The sequence below is a fragment of the Lithobates pipiens genome, unplaced genomic scaffold (assembly GCF_037356315.1).
Source record: "Lithobates pipiens isolate NorthernLeopardFrog02 unplaced genomic scaffold, aLitPip1_a1.2 Scaffold_11, whole genome shotgun sequence".
Taxonomy (NCBI): Eukaryota; Metazoa; Chordata; class Amphibia; order Anura; family Ranidae; genus Lithobates; species Lithobates pipiens.
This window is the reverse complement of record NW_027507696.1, coordinates 2,291,217-2,303,716: the sequence shown is the minus strand read 5'-3', so window position 1 is coordinate 2,303,716 and position 12,500 is coordinate 2,291,217. Positions and strand designations below refer to the sequence as shown.

Below are 12,500 nucleotides of genomic sequence, written 5' to 3'. Positions count from 1 at the left end.
TAAAATGCAGTATTTCACCTAACGCCCTAACTAACTTTGTGAACTTGCCTCCAATTATTCCATCCTGTTTAATTGCACAGTATCCACACAGCAGAGCAGGAACGGCCGCGCTTTCTGATCTTGCCAGTTATACTGCAAGCGGCTGCCAGCAGGCAAATCGCTCAGCATATGTTTGTGTTAGTTAAAGAAATAGGAGACCTTAACAGATTGATGTTTTGTACAATTATCCTGCAATGTCAACATTTAAATACATTTACTACATATGTTCTGCCCAGAGTCGGATACTCTGAAAAATACAACATCGTTGTCGACTCCCTTCAGTACACACCACTGATTGACTGCACAGCAAAGAAGTTACTGAATTACTGTTAAATGACAAATCCCCCTACAGAGCATCATGTTGTATAGTAATACTGTGCTGCACCCATTACAGAGCATCATGTTGTATAATAATACTGTGCTGCACCCATTACAGAGCATTATGTTGTATAATAATACTGTGCTGCACCCATTACAGAGCATCATGTTGTATAGCATTACTGTGCTGCACCCATTACAGAGCATCATGTTGTATAATAATACTGTGCTGCACCCATTACAGAGCATTATGTTGTATAGTGTTACTGTGCTGCACCCATTACAGAGCATCATGTTGTATAATAATACTGTGCTGCACCCATTACAGAGCATTATGTTGTATAGTGTTACTGTGCTGCACCCATTACAGAGCATCATGTTGTATAGCATTACTATGCTGCACCCATTACAGAGCATTATGTTGTAAAGCAATACTGTGCTGCACCCATTACAGAGCATTATGTTGTATAGTATTACTGTGCTGCACCATTACAGAGCATTATGTTGTATAGCAATACTGTACTGCACCCATTACAGAGAATTATGTTGTATAGTATTACTGTGCTGCACCCATTACAGAGCATTATGTTGTATAGTATTACTGTGCTGCACCCATTACAGAGCATCATGTTGTTGTATAGTAATACTGTGCTGCACCCATTACAAAGCATCATGTTGTATAGCATTACTGTGCTGCACCCATTACAGAGCATTATGTTGTATAGTAATACTGTGCTGCACCCATTACAAAGCATCATGTTGTATAGTAATATTGTGCTGCACCCATTACAGAGCATTATGTTGTATAGCATTACTGTGCTGCACCCATTACAGAGCATTATGTTGTATAGTATTACTGTGCTGCACCCATTACAGAGCATCATGTTGTTGTATAGTAATACTGTGCTGCACCCATTACAGAGCATTATGTTGTATAGTAATACTGTGCTGCACCCATTACAGAGCATCATGTTGTTGTATAGTAATACTGTGCTGCACCCATTACAGAGCATTATGTTGTATAGCATTACTATGCTGCACCCATTACAGAGCATTATGTTGTATAGTATTACTGTGCTGCACCCATTACAGAGCATTATGTTGTATAGTAATACTGTGCTGCACCCATTACAAAGCATTATGTTGTAAAGCAATACTGTGCTGCACACGTTCCAAAACATTGTTATATAGTAATACTGTGCTGGACATGTTACAGAGCATTATGTTGTATTGCAATACCATGCTGCATTCGTTACAGAACATTATGTTGCAAATTAATACTATGCTGCACCTGTTACAGAGCAGTATGTTTTATAGCAATCCTATGCTGCACCTGTAAAAAGCATTATGTTGCATAGTAATACTGTGCTGCACCTGTTATACAGCATCGTGTTATATAGCAAACCTATGATGCACCCTTTACATGGTAGTTTGTTGCATAGTAATGCTGTGTTGCACCTGTTATGAAGCATTATGTTGCATATAATACTGTGCTGCACCTGTTACAGAGCATTACGTTGTATAGCAATACTATGCTGCACCTGTTGGAAAGCATTATGTTGCATAGTAATACTGTGCTGTACCTTACAGAGCATTATGTTGTATAGTAATACTGTGCTGCACCTGTTACAGAGAATTAAGTTGTATAGCAATCCTATGCTGCACCTGTTGCAAAACATTATGTTGTATAGTAATACTGTGCTGCACCTGTTGCAAAACATTATGTTGTATAGTAATACTGTGCTGCACCTGTTACAGAGCATTATGTTGTATAGTAATACTGTGCTGCGCCTGTTACAGAGCATTATGTTGTATAGTAATACTGTGCTGCACATGTTACAGAGCATTATGTTGTATAGTAATACTGTGCTGCGCCTGTTACAGAGCATTATGTTGCATAGTAATACTGTGCTGCGCCTGTTACAGAGCATTATGTTGTATAGTAATACTGTGCTGCGCCTGTTACAGAGCATTATGTTGTATAGTAATACTGTGCTGCACCTGTTACAGAGCATTATGTTGTATAGTAATACTGTGCTGCGCCTGTTACAGAGCATTATGTTGCATAGTAATACTGTGCTGCGCCTGTTAGAGCATTATGTTGTATAGCAATCCTATGCTGCACCTGTTACAAGTATTCTGTTGCATTCCGGTGCTGTACCTGTTGCAGAGAGTTCTGTTGCATAGTAAAACTGTGCTGCACCTGTTACACAGGATTATGGTGTTTAGCAATACTGTGCTGCGCCCATTAGAGAGAATGATGTTGTTTAGCAATACTGTAGTGTGTAGTAATACTGTGCTGCACCCATTACAGAGAATTATGTTGGGTAGCAATATTGTGCCACACACTTTACAGAGCATCATGTCTGGCAGCAATACTGTGCTGCACAAGTTATGTTATGTTAATCTATTTTAAGCTCTATGTAATCCGGGGAATATTTCAAAAACTCACACCGAAAAGCACAAACATTTCAAAAACAAATCAAGCAAACAGAATTGATTCCCAATCGGCATCCGAAGCGGATGCATCGACCCTGAGCAGATCCCCGTTCAGCTTCACTGTTGTTGCAGCCTGGAAAAATCCAGCTGTCTGTCGTAATGTCTCTGTAATTGGGGCGCGTTTGCAGAATAGATTTATGTGATGGGCGATGGCTCATTCCTTAGCCCGGGGTGCTTCCTTGTTTTCTTTTAAAGCGATCGTAAATCCACAGATTTTTCATTTATTTTTTCTTTAAACCTGTAAGGCAAAAGGCATAATGAGCTAAGTATGCACCGCACGGTGTCCAGCAACAAAAAAAACTAAAAAAGGTTTGAATCGTGAATCGAGTATTTATTTATTTATTGGCAGAAAATCGCCAAGCTCTAGCCTGTGGAGTCGTGCTCATTACCGTCAGCCTTGCAATGCCTCATGGGACTTGTAGTTTCGCAACAGTTGGAGGGCTGCCAGTGTGAGACCCCCTGCTTTAGCTGCTCGCAGTTTCTAACTATCCCTCGGCAATCCCCAAGTGTCCCCAGGCCAGCTGTTGTGAGATCTTGCGTGGAGCTCTTGCCGATAGGGGATCAAATACTTATTTCACTCATTAAAATGCAAATCGATTTATAACTTTTTTGAATTGTTTTTATGGATACTTTTGTTCTTATTCTGTCTTTCACTGTTAAAATAAATCTACCATTAAAGCTATAGACCAGGGATATGCAATTAGCGGACCTCCAGCTGTTGCAAAACTACAAGTCCCATCATGCCTCCGCCTCTGGGTGTCATGCTTGTGCCTGTCAGAGACTTGCTATGCCTCATGGGACTTGTAGTTCTGCAACAGCTGGAGGTCCGCTAATTGCATATCCCTGTTATAGAAGGATAATTTCTTTGTCAGCGAGCAAACGTACAAAATCAGCAGGGGATCAAATACTTTTTTTCCCTCACTGTATTTATGTATTTTCAGGCTGTTCCAGTCCGGTCACCAGGGCTGTCTTGAATATTGATTGGACCATGGGCAAAAAAATTTTTGGGGGCCCCCTCCCATGCAATTTCACTCTCCACCTGCTCTGAGACATACAATAAATAGAAGCTGGACTTAAAATCAGTTTACTGTATCAAGTCAGGTAGCAATTGTGATTGGTTGCCAGAGGTTACAGCATACAGTATCATTACTGCTTACTGACTGGTTGCTAGAAGTTACAGCACACATTACAGCTCACTGATTAGTTGCTAGAGGTTACAGCACATCATCTTCTCACTGCAGGGAAGCATGATATACATAGGAATGATGCCTTTATTTACATATCAATGCAGATGGCCACAGCTATTTGCTTAGTAATGCTGCTGCTATTTACATATGAATGCCAGTTATTTACATGTTAACACAGGGTCTGCAGGTGAGTCATCTGTACTCAACAACAGGGCTAAAACTTCAAGGGACAAGGAAATTTAAACTGGGATAGTTGGCAAGTATGAGGCAGCTGCTTTGGGCCCCACAACAATGACAGGGCCCAGGGCAGCTGCCCCTTTTTCCCTGCCTTTAAGACGGCCCTGCCAGTCACATGATCTCCCCTGTATCAGCCAGCGCCGGCTGCAGGGGAGAGCAGAGATTGCTCAACAACAGCTGGTAATGCCTGGGAGCAGTGACCTAACCCATAGGCAACAATGGCTCATCTATTGTCGACGCTCCCTCCTCTCCCATGCAGCCACCAGCGAGGGGAGCCAGATAATGTGACCGGACTGGAGCGACCTGAAAATACGTAAATGGCCCGATCTTTGCTACACAGGTTAGTCAGAATAGCTGTTCAGAGTAGGAAGGGAGCATTTTTAAGAGTAGTTAGGTTTTGCCTGGAATATGCTTTATCCCTTGCAGTGTGGGGTATTTTTTTTTTGCCTGCAGTTGGGCTTTATTGCACTTAGTGGTAATATTCATATGCAGACAGACAAGTGGTACAAATAAAGCCCAACTTTAGCTAAAACCTTCTTCTTTTTTTTTTTTCTTTGGCCAGTACTCCAGAAGCTGTTTACTTTTTGGACATAGCTGTATGGCAGAAGGTACAGAGAGGGGGAGGAATTACTTATTTTAAGCATTCACTTATGTGTATAAATTTTAGCTTGAGCTATTGAGTTCTATAAACAGACTTTTACCAACAGGAGCTAAGGAGAGCCTGAAAACTTGAGAAGGAGCTTAAAGTGCCATCTGATGGCTGAAAATGATACAGTAGCTTATTAATATACAATATTTTATAAGGGGTGTTCTAGTCAAACTGGAACTTTTAAAGAGGAAGTAAACTCTCCCACTCTGATGCTTCTTTTCATTTAGTCCATTATAATAAGTAATTATCAGACTATAGCCACTGTAATCAGCCCAAATCACATATTACTTACTGTTTAAAGAAACTTTAAAAAACTTGTTTCCAGGGGTTAGGCAGCGCCATCTTAAGTATTGTTTTCTGAGTCCACAGTGGAGTGTATTTCCGCCCTTACATTGAGCACTTCCTGTGTTGTTAACCAAGCCTCCTTCTCAATCCAATGTTTCTATGGCAACCCTGCTTCCCTGTTCATAGCTGACTTGTTTATTTCCTAGTATTTACTTGTGGCGATGTCTAATGCCGCGTACACACGGTCGAACTGTTTGACGTACTTAGTCCGTTTGAACACATTTCAGAGGACAGTCCGCTCGTGTGTGGGCTTCAGCTGACTTTTTCAGCGTGCAGTCCGGAGTACTAAGAATTTCGGTTTTTCCAAAAATCTGTCCGTCGTACTTTGGTTTCAGCGGACAATACGGTCGTCAGTATGCTAGTTCGACGGACTAAGAATGGCGCATGCCCAGAAAGGATTTACACGGCGGAAGGGTGCTTTGCTGTGTCTTGGACTTCCTATTTCTAGTCCCGTCGTACGTGCCGTACACGTCATCGCGCAAGCTTTCGACGGACTGTTTGTGTATCCGTGTGTGGTCAAGTCCGTTCAGTGGAAACTACGACGGATTGTCCGTCGGATTGTATGACGGACTAAGTACGCCATACAATCCGCTCGTGTGTACGCGGCATTATGTTTCCCTTTGTCAGACTTATCAGCTTCAAGAGTAAGTAAACCCTGATGGGTTTACTTCCTCTTTCATTCCCTGCAAAGGCAAAGCATAATGGATTACTATGCATCGCATCGCATCACATAGTAGTCCATTATGTGTCACTTACCTGACACAGGAGCCAGCGAAGTCACCGCTGTCCCCTGTAGTTCCGAGTGTCCATCTTCTTGGTGGGTCTCGCTGCTCCGGCACTGTGATTCGCCGGAGCAGCGATGATGTCACTCCCGCGCATGCGCACGGGAGCCGATCTGCGGCTCACCCAGTGCGCCTGCACGCCGCATGCGCTGTCTACGGCGCATGCGGTCAAACCTTTTCCTGTTCCGATGGCTCCTATGCAGATTGCAGACTGGACCTGCACCATGAGGTTGAAGTGTGGGATTGCTCTCACCTCGAGCAGCTTGGCTTTGCTTTCTACGTGATGTCCGCCAGAACACGCCGATCGCTCTCAGGAGAGGCAGAATGGCGGGCTGCCTATGTAAACAAGGCAGACTGCCGTTCTGTGAGAGGGGAAGATGATCATCTTGTGTTCCTGCTAAGCAGGAACACAGATCTCTGTCATCCCCCGGTCAACGCATCCCCCACGCAGTTAGAAAGCACTCCCTAGGAGCACATTTAACCCTTTGATCGCCCCTGATTACTGTATTAGTGTCATTGGTCCCCAAAAAGTCTCACTTGGTGTTAGCTTTGTCCACCGCAATGTCGCAGTGTCGCTAAAAATCATTACCATTACAAGAAAAAAAATGTAAAAAAAAATTAAAAATATCCCATTGTAGACGCTATAACTTTTGTGCAAACCAATCAATATATGCTTTTTTTTTTACCAAAAATATGTAGCAGAATACATATTGGCCTAAATTGCTAAAGAATTGTTTTTTTTTGTAAATTTTTTTATTGGGTATGTTTTATACCATAATCTAAAAAATAATGTTTTTTTTTTTGTAAATTTTTTTTTGTTTGTTTCTAGCGCAAAAAAAAAAAAATCGCAGAGGTGATCAAATACCACCATAAAAAGGCTATATTTGTGGGGGATAAAAACATCAATTTTATTTGGGTACAGCGTTGCACAACCACGCAATTGTTAGTTAAAGTAACACAGTACCATATCGCAAAAAATGGCCTGGTCATGAAGGGGGGGTAAACCTTCCAGGGCTGAAGTGGTTAAACCCTTCACTTTTTAAATATTTTGGGTTTGACCATTAAATTGGGCATTTAAGCACGCTATGAGATACTGACCATCACGAAACAGCGATCTGATTCCTTGTCCCATGTTTGCCACGCTAAATTGGGATTTTGACAGAACAATGGAGGCTTTAGCTTTACGCTTGCATGTTGCCAATTCACAGCAAGTGTTTGGCTTTGCACTGGATGAGACTAAAGCCCCCATACACACTATCAGATTTTCTGCTGAGTTTTTTTCCTTCAGGTTTACCAAAACCATGTAGTACAAGGGCCGGCCTGATTGCATACAAATTGAAACTCCTAAAGCGGAGGTCCACCTAGGGTTGCCACCTGTCCAGGATTCACCCGGACAGTTCGGGTTTGAAATCATGTGTCCAGGTTTCGGACTGTCTGAAACCCGGACATATTATTTAGACTGGACTATGGCTTCCCAGCAGGGTTGCTGGCTGCAGTTGTTGCAGCTGAGAGTGTCTGTTACACTCTTTCACACTGCCCAAAGCCAGCACTAACAAACCACCCCCTCCCCCCAAACACATACAGACGGGAGAGGAGAGAGGGCCTGATCTGCACCTCTTCCCCTCATCCCTACCCCTCTGTGTCTGCCCACACTCCAATCCCTGGCACTGTGCCTCAGAAAAGGAAAGTGGGGGCCGGAAATTTAAAGCCTCAGATCCATCTGAATGAGAGGTGCTGACTGCCAAGGGGTGAGTGAGCTCACCATCCATCCCTATTTCTGACTGAAGTCTCCCCCCTTCCCCCTCCTGCCTCTGAGTGAGTACACTAAGGCAAATCGGGGTTCTCAGAGTTACCCTTTACACCAGAGGCCACAGTGTTTCCCCTTACAGCAGAGTCCTCTCCATACATTAGAGTTCTCAGTGTTCCCCCATAAATCAGGGTTCCCAGAGCATCCCTTATGTCAGAGTCCCCAGAGTTCTCCCTTGCATCAGAGTCCCCCCTTACAGTGAAAGAGAACTCTGCGAGTTCAAATGTAAAAGAGGATCTATGTGAACTCTGATGTAAAGTGGGACTCTTGTTATTAACTTCATATGATTAGAAATGTTATTTAGTAGAAAAATATATGTATAGTTTATACTATAAAAAAAAAAAATTGCTGTACTCCGCAAAACTGTTCGGGTTTGACTTGAAGAAAAGGTGGCGACCCTACCTGGAGGGTCCCAGGAGAGGTGTACCTAAGGAGGAGGTGACTGCAGAGGTTCCTTCCCAGTGAGAACGAATGACTCTGGGTGGAGAGAAGCTGTTTGAGGGAAGATGGCTTAAAGGGGGAGTCCGCCGGGACTCCGCGTTTTTTTTTTTTTTTTTTTAAAAGCCAGCAGCTACAAATACTGCAGCTGCTGACTTTTAAAATAAGGACACTTACCTGTCCAGCGCGCCCGCGATGTCGGCACCCGAAGCCGATCCCTCGATCGTCTCTCTCGGGGTCCTGCCGCCGCCATCTTGGGTATGGGAATCAGGAAGTGGAGCCTTTTCGGCTTCATTTCCCGGTTCCCTACTGCGTATGTGCGAATCGCGCTGCGCAATAAGGACGGTCCCCGCTGCCTCTGGGATCTGTGTGTTTCCCAGCAGGCAGCGGGGCACTTGCGGAAAGGGGCGGGCACTTGCGGAAAGGGGCGTAATCTACGCCCCTTTCCGCAGAGAGCTATCCCGGAAGTGGGTGCAGATACCTGTACTGTACAGGTATCTGCACCCCCCTCCCCCCTGAAAGGTGCCGATTGTGGCGCCGGAGGGGGGGAGGGTTCCGATGAGCGGAAGGTCCACTTTAGGGTGGACCTCCGCTTTAAAGGGGGAGTCCACCCTAACACTAAAATTCGCTACATCCACAGGCATCCACAATATAAGACTAACCTATCTAGCCCTGTAAAGAAGAAATCAGTATACTGTACATACCTTTTCTGAAGCCACTTGGGTTCAGTCCCATCCTGAGATGTCAGCAGCTGCTTCGCGGTGGAGGTGGGTGCAGAGGAGGTAGCTGACAATGGAAGCCCCATAGTAACTCTATGGGTGACGTCACACCCCATTCATTTGACAGCCGTTGTCGGCTGTGTCCTCTGCTGGATACTGGACTGGAGCAGCTTCAAAATAAGTATGTATATGGATTTCTTCCTTACAGGGCTAGATGGGTTAGTGTTAGATCGTGTATGCCTGTACATGTAACGATTTTAGTGTTAGTCCTTGTACACACGGGTCGGACATTCCGACAACCAAATCCGTTGGATTTTGTCCGACGGATTTTGTCCGAAACTGTTGCATACACACAGTCGGAAAAAGTTGTTAGAAAATCTGATCGTACTTAACGTGATGACGTTATTTCCTTAGGACGGGACTACGTTCAGGCTAGTAGCCAATAGCTTTGGTCCAGAAATTTGATCTTAGCATGCGTGGCACTTTGTCCGATCGGAATTCTCTACACACGATCGGACAAAGGCCGATCGGATCATGTTGTCGGAAAATTTTATAGCCCAGCTGGAAAACTTGGTCCGTCGGATATTCCGACGGGAAACAGTCCGATGGAGCCCACACACTGTCAGATTATCTGGCAACACGGTCCTATCGGACATTTTCCATCGGAATTTCCGACCGTGTGTACAAGGGCTTAGGGTGGACTTTCCCTTTAATTAAAGGGCTGCATGATGCTTTCACATGTGACTACTGCAGACTGTCCACTAAATGCAATTGACATTGTACTGTCAAGTGCCCCAGATAGTATGTTGATGTGATTTGACTGAATACAAATACACACCACACTTTTCACATATTTATTTGTAAAAAAAATATTTAAAACCATTTATCATTTTCCTTCTACTTTACAATTATGTGCTACTTTGTTTTGGTCTATGACAGGGATATGCAATTATTGGACCTCCAGCTGTTGCAAAACTACAAGTCCCATCATGCCTCTGCCTCTGGGTGTCATGCTTGTGGCTGTCAGAGTCTTGCTATGCCTCATGGGACTTGTAGTTCTGCAATAGCTGGAGGTCCGCTAATTGCATATCCCTGGTCTATCACATAAAGTCCCAATAAAATACATTTACATTTTTGGTTGTAGCATTACAAAATGTGCAAAATTTCAAGGGATATGAATACTTTTTCAAGGCACTGTAAGGCATTGCATACTAGCACATTATGAAATATTTACTTTAGAATGAAGCCCTCCATCGGCGCACTGTCAACACTGACAGAGCTTCCACCTTCCCCTGGTCTTCATTTCGGAACTCTGTCTGTATAAGTGGCTAGGGATGCCACCTGTCCAGGATTCACCCGGACAGTTCGGGTTTGGCATCATGCGTCCAGGTTTCAGCCTGCCTGAAACCCGGACACATTATTCAGACTGGACTATGGCTTCCCAGAGGGGTTGCTGGCTGCAGTTGTCTAAGCTGAGAGTGTCTGTTACACTCTCTTTCACACTGCCCAAAGCCATTATTAACAACCCCCCCCCCCCCCCAAATACATGTACAGATGAGAGAGGAGTGAGGGCTCAATCTGCACCTCTTTCTCCCGCCCCTACTCCTCTGTCCACACTCCAGTCCCCAGGGATGTGCCTCGTAAAAGGAACGTGGGGGCTGGAAATTTGAAGTCCAGCAGCCTCAGAGACATCTGGATGAAAGGTGCTGACTGCCAAGGGGTAAGTGAACTCACCATCCATCCCTGTCTGTGACTGAAGTCTCCCCCCTTCTCTCTCCTGCCTCTGAGTGAGTAGACTAAGATAAAACAGTGTTCCCAGAGCACTTCTTACATCAGAGTTCTCCTTTACACCAAAGCCACAGTGTTCCCCCTTACATCAGAGTCCTCTCCGTACATCAGAGTTCTCAGTGTTCCCCCTTAGATCAGGGTTCCCAGAGCATCCCTTATGTCAGAGTCCCCAGAGTTCTCCCTTACATCAGAGTCTGCAGAATCCCCCCTTACAGTGAAAGGGAACTCTGCGAGTTCAAATGTAAAAGGAGAACTCTGTGGACTCTGATGTAAATCGGGACTCTTGTTATTAACTTCATATGATTATAAATGCTATTTAGTAGCAAAATATATGTATAGTTTTAAGTGTTCGGGTTTGGACTTGAAAAAAAGGTGGCAACCCTAGGTCCACCCTAAAGTAGAGCTTCCGCTCATTGGAACCCTCCCCCCCCTCCGGCGCCACAATTGGCACCTTTCAGGGAGGAGGGTGGTACAGGTACTTGTACAGTACAGGTATCTGCCCCCACTTCCGGCGTAGATTCTGCAGAAGGTACGCCCCTTTCCACAGAATCTACGCCCCTTTCCGAAGGTCCCCCGCTGCCTGCTGGGAAACACACGGATCCCAGAGACAGCGGGGACCATCCTTATTGCGCAGCGCGACTCGCGCATGCGCAGTAGGGAACCGGGAAATGAAGCCGCAAGGCTCCACTTCCTGATTCCCATACCCAAGATGGTGGCGGCAGCACCCGAGAGACGATCGAGAGATCGGCTTTGGGTGCCGACATCGCGGGCGCGCTGGACAGGTAAGTGTCCTTATTTTAAAAGTCAGCAGCTGCAGTATTTGTAGCTGCTGGCTTTTAAAAAAAACAAAAAACGGCGGAACTCCCGCTTAAGGTCTGACCTCCTATTATATGGTTTTGGTAAATCTGAAGGAAAAACTCTGCAGAAAAACTGATCGTGTGTATGGGGCTTTAGTTGCAATTTGGAACAGATGGTCAGGTGACATACAGAGGGTTTAAGATGGGGGGGGGGGGGGTCTCGGATTTTTTTTTTTCTCCATCGCTATGCAGTATTAGAAGCCATATCACGCCTTGTATATTACACTAGATCGGATTTACTGCAAGAAGTGACTGTGCTTTCCTGCTTAAAAGGACACATTTAATTTTAATTGCCTCTGAAATGTGATATGATGTAATGTGTTTTTTTTGGCTCAAAGTCATTTGGGACTTACATGGTTTTTGAACACATTGCTATTGACTCGGAGTCTCCCGCTAACAAGATCTAACGTTTGATTTGATTAATCTGGAGATTATGCCTCTGGAGATTACCTACATAAACCAAAACCAGCCTCCGCATATAGATATATACACACGCTACATCCTCCAGACCGATCAATTCGCTTGGAGGATGCTGCAGCATTAAACAGGATATCCACTAGGGAAGGCCAAAGATAGACACAGAGGCCAAGGGCAGAAGAGGACAGCGCCAAAATATGTTTACCCGGCTTTGTTGGGCCACCGATGGAAATTTGGGAGGAAAGCTGACTGCAGAAAGGGATAAAGCAGTACATAAAAATGCATGTGTGTATGGATGGGAAAAAAAAAAAAAGAAAAGATAGAAGAAAAGATTTACAAAAATGCTAGGGGTGTACTCACTTATGTGAGATGCTGGAATATATAGATAGATATATATATATATATATATATATATTTA

At 44.4% G+C, this 12,500-nt stretch overlaps 1 protein-coding gene across 3 annotated transcripts in view; it reads left to right on the top strand.

The window, feature by feature from the left end:
- The window catches only part of KCNT1 (potassium sodium-activated channel subfamily T member 1), a 586,129-nt gene that overhangs the window by 164,983 nt on the left and 408,646 nt on the right, over positions 1 to 12,500 (top strand). The window lies entirely within an intron of this gene.